Source organism: Panthera tigris, chromosome D4 (assembly GCF_018350195.1).
Source record: "Panthera tigris isolate Pti1 chromosome D4, P.tigris_Pti1_mat1.1, whole genome shotgun sequence".
NCBI classification, from domain to species: domain Eukaryota; kingdom Metazoa; phylum Chordata; class Mammalia; order Carnivora; family Felidae; genus Panthera; species Panthera tigris.
Window position 1 is genome coordinate 4,303,547 of NC_056672.1, and position 4,404 is coordinate 4,307,950.

General features: G+C 46.8%; 1 protein-coding gene across 3 annotated transcripts in view; it reads right to left on the reverse strand.

Annotated features, from left to right (window-relative positions):
• AUH (AU RNA binding methylglutaconyl-CoA hydratase) overlaps positions 1–4,404 on the reverse strand; it is a 208,656-nt gene that overhangs the window by 203,715 nt on the left and 537 nt on the right. The window lies entirely within an intron of this gene.

The window sequence follows — 4,404 nt, forward strand, 5'->3', positions numbered from 1 at the left end:
GTGAAAAAAAAACAATTTTTTACGAATCATTTATCTGATAAGGGACTTGTATCCATAATATATTAAAAACTATTACAATTCAACAATAAAAAGGCAAACAACCCAGGTAAAAAAAAAAAATGGGCAAAGATTTGAGATGTTTCTGTAAAGAAGATACACACGTGGCCAATAAACACATGAAAAGATATGCAACATCATGCACCATTAGGGAACTCCAAAACAAAGCCACAAGGAAATATCACTTCCAATGCACCAGGAGGACTACAATCAAAAAGCACAATGACCACAAGTATTGACCGGGATGCACAGAAAGGGGAGTCCTGAGGCCTTGCTGCTGGGCATGTGAAATGCCGCAGCCACGCTGGAAAAGTCTGGTAGTTCATCCATATGCTAATCACAGAATTACCAGAGAACCCAGCAATTCCACCGTATGGAAATGAAACGTCCACAAAACCGTACACGAATTTTCTAAGCAACGTTGTCCACAATACTCCAAAAGTGGAAACAACTGAAATGTGTATGAATGATGAATAAACAAATTGTGGTCTGATCTACCCAAAAAATGGAATGTCATCGAACCATAAAAAGAGATGAGGTACCGATATATGCTACCGCAGGGATGCACCTTGAAAACATAATGCTCAGTGGAAAAATCCACAAAAAACCATAAATTATTTCCTCATATGAAATGTCCAACATACACAAAGCTACTGAGAGAGAAAATAGACAAATGGGTCCTATTCTGGGGGGAGACAGGGTATGAGAATGGGGAGTCGTGGCTAAAGAAAACAGGGCTTCCCTCTGGACTGATAAAAATGTTGCAAAATTGGATTGTGGGGATGTTTGCACAACTCTCTACACACACTGAAATTAACTGTACACTCTGAATTTTGTGGTACGGGACTATGGGTCAGTAAAGATTTAAAAATATATACATCTTAATATACGTGTTTATCAACATAATTCCCATGCCATAAAACGTATGAAAACATGTTGTTGTTAAAAACATGAGAAAAATACATGACAGAAATCAATCTGCTGAAAATGAAAAGTAGATGTAGGAAGACCAGCCAGCCGACCCCAGCGACAGTCCGCCTGGGAGAAGGTGCTGGCTCGGACAAGAGCCGTGTTGGTAAGGAAGCACGTGGAGGAAAGTGGAAAGGTTTCAAAGACACTCAGGAAGTCTTGATAACCTGGATACGAACGGTAAGCAAGGAGCAGGCATCAAGGATGCCTTGCATGACACAGTTGCTTATTTGTTCTATTTCTGCCAGAAGTTTTTCCAACGCGGTTCACAATGATCTCTGAAATGGGTCACAATGGGGGCCCCTGGGTGGCTCAGTCGGTTAAGCATCCGACTTGGGCTCAGGTCATGGTCTTACCGTTCTTGTGTTCAAGCCCCGCATGGAGCTCTGTGCTGACAGCTCAGAGCCTGGAGCCTGCTTCGGATTCTGTGTGTCCCTCTCTCTCTCTGCCCCTCCCCTGCTCCCGCTGTCTGTCTCTGTCTGTCTCTGTCTCTCTCTGTCTCTCAAAAATAAACATTAAAAAAAAAACCTGAAATGGGTCACAATTATGAGTAGAAGCTTGCCAGACTGGGAGAAGTTTAGAAAGGGGAAGAGAGGTTATTTCATTCCAGGAGGTGCATGCAAAAGCAGAAAGCAAAGAGCGGGAAAAGTCAAAGCTTAGACGCAGCTAAAGGCAGACTGGAGAGGAGCCTGCAGGCAACTGGGAGCCACTAGAAGTCTCTAATGGAGCAGAGCAGTCATCCTTGGCCTAGCAAACAGGAACCCCAGGCACCGGTGGGAACAATAAACTGGGAAGGAGAATGACTGGCAGGAGCCGGCCTAAGGAGATGCCTTCGTAGACCAGGGCGAGGACTGATGTTCTAGAACTCCTGGTGCCCCGGACAACAGTACAAGAAATCACTGCTAAGGAAACGTGATTATATAACCGCGCTTCCCCAACAAACATAGAACCCAGACAGCAGAGGAGTGCTAATATAGCTCACATATTCTGCACTCACTCCCCGCCACCAGCCTCAAGAGGGCAAAGGACAATTTGCGGCTCCTCGTGTCAGAGGCTGCTGAGAGCCTCCAAGAGAAGCAAAGGCATCAGGAGACTCCTCGACCTGAGGATTCCTTGACCTCATGTTTTTCTTTGCACTGCTTATTTATTGCTGGTTCACCAGTAAAGCACAGCATTTATTATGTTAGCCAAGCCTGAGTGGTCATCCCTGCCAACTTTCGAAGGAAGCGGGGTCCATTTTCTTAAGAAGCCATGATTTCCTAATAGTGGATCTTTACACTTTGGGTAACTGTAAACATCTGAATTTCTTGAATTGTCTCATATGCTTTGATTTCTTCTCCTTAATCCAATTGATCCTAACTTAAGGACTTTCCAGTCATTTTGTGAAAGTTTACTTTCAACTTGCATTCATTTAAGTCATATATGATGAAGTTTTGGGGTGATGGGGGTTTGTGGAGTCCAGAGATGACAGCCAAGAAAGAATTCTTGAAGACATCTTCGGTGCAAAAGGGTGATTTTATTAAAGCATGGGGACAGAACCCATGGGCAGAAAGAGCTGCGCTGGGGTCCTGATGGGTAACTCATTATACACCCTCAGGTTGGGAGGGGGTCAGGGATAGAGTAAGTCTCTTAAAGAATTTTGGAAGCAAGGTTTCCAGGACCTTGAGGGGCTAGCTGTTGCTAGGGAAACGCCATTTATTACTATTCAATAAAACCTCAGTCATGAGACCTTTCGGTCATGAGACCTATATGGAAGGGGGGGTATAGGCTGGGAGTATGATTGCCAGCATACATCTTGGGGCAGTTGAGATAAAGGAAGGAGACTTACAGGATCCTCGAGGTTGGGATAATGTTAAGCTAAGGTTCTCTTTTGCCCCTAGCAAAGGGTAGAGGGAGGTCACTCTGCCGGTTTCAAGGACTTGTCAAAGGGAATTTCATTTTTCATTTGCCTTAGTTTCCCACATCACCATGGCAAGCACTTAAACCCCTTTCCTTCGTTCCTGGGTAGCTGGGAGTGTCCAAGGAATATCACACAGATCCCACCCGGGGTGGGGACAGGGGGGTGCTACCTTGGGCTTTGCCCCTCCGCCTGCCTCATGCTCCCCCATCACACAGACGATACAGAACTGGATGCACCTTACTGGCAGAACGGACAACCTCTGTACCTAATGCACTGCAGGTACACCTAACATAACTGAAATGCCAGTGAGACCAAGCTTACCCAAAAACGCTCTAATCGTCCCAGCCCCGATCTACTTTCCAGCCGAATTTCTCAATATTCTGCCTGTCCTTACACTATGGCCCCACGTGCCCTACGTTATTTCCCCCCAAAAAAGCACAACACGTTCCATTCCACGTGTTTGAACGTGCTCTGGTCGCTGGAGTAAGAAACAACAAATGAAATAACTCATCATACTCCACCATGAGCATCCACTGTGAGCTAGACACTTAGTGGGCAATCTGTATTAGCATCCTAATCTAATCTTCGCAGCCACCATACAACGTTGGTATTACTTTTCCTATTATGAGCACATGAAAGTTGAGGCACAGAGAGAGTTTGCCTAAGAACCCGCACTACTCCCAAATTCTATTGCCTAGTAAGGAATGTCTGGGAACCCAGTTCATCTGGAAAATCCTAACTCGATGCTCAGAATCCCCCTGTCAAGTCCTCCAATCCCCAAACGTTACTGATCACAAGCCTCTTGGGGGTATTCCAGCCCTTCAGCTCTCCCCAAATTCAAAGTCAGCAAAGCCTTTGGGTCAGCACTATCTCCCTCACTCTGCTGGAAGACGCTAACAGCAATCATGACTTAACTCCCTTTGCACGTCTGCTTAACAGATGATAGGTGCTCGATAACTACACGTCGAAATAAATGACTGGTCCTCTGGCAAGCCGCTATTCCACCTTTCGCGACCCAAGTGGGCAAGAGAAAGGAACCGAGCTCAGGCAGACAGTTCCGTCCTTCCCAGCCCTTCCCGGCCCCCTCCTGCCCTCTCCTCCCCCCCCGCCCCCCCCCCCGCGGTACCGTATGGCCAATGCATCTGTCCCCTCCGCCGCAGGTAGCTCAAGGGCAAGACCAGTTACCACCCACAACTGGGTCCCCAGGGCTTAGCGCGGTACCCGGAACACAAAAACGTGCCCAAAAATTGTTTAAGGGAATCGCAATCCAGTCCCCCAAACTAACTTTCTCAAACAAACTAGGGGAGAAACTGCTGCGGCTGAACAGCTTTACACGTGAGAGTCTTCAGAATGAAGTGCATTCTCACTGCAGCTCCTGGAACTCTCCCCGCCCCCCCCGCCCGCCACCACCTCCACCCCCGATATCCGAGTTGACAGATTACACAGCCAGCACAAAACCTGGAAGCAAATATCACACA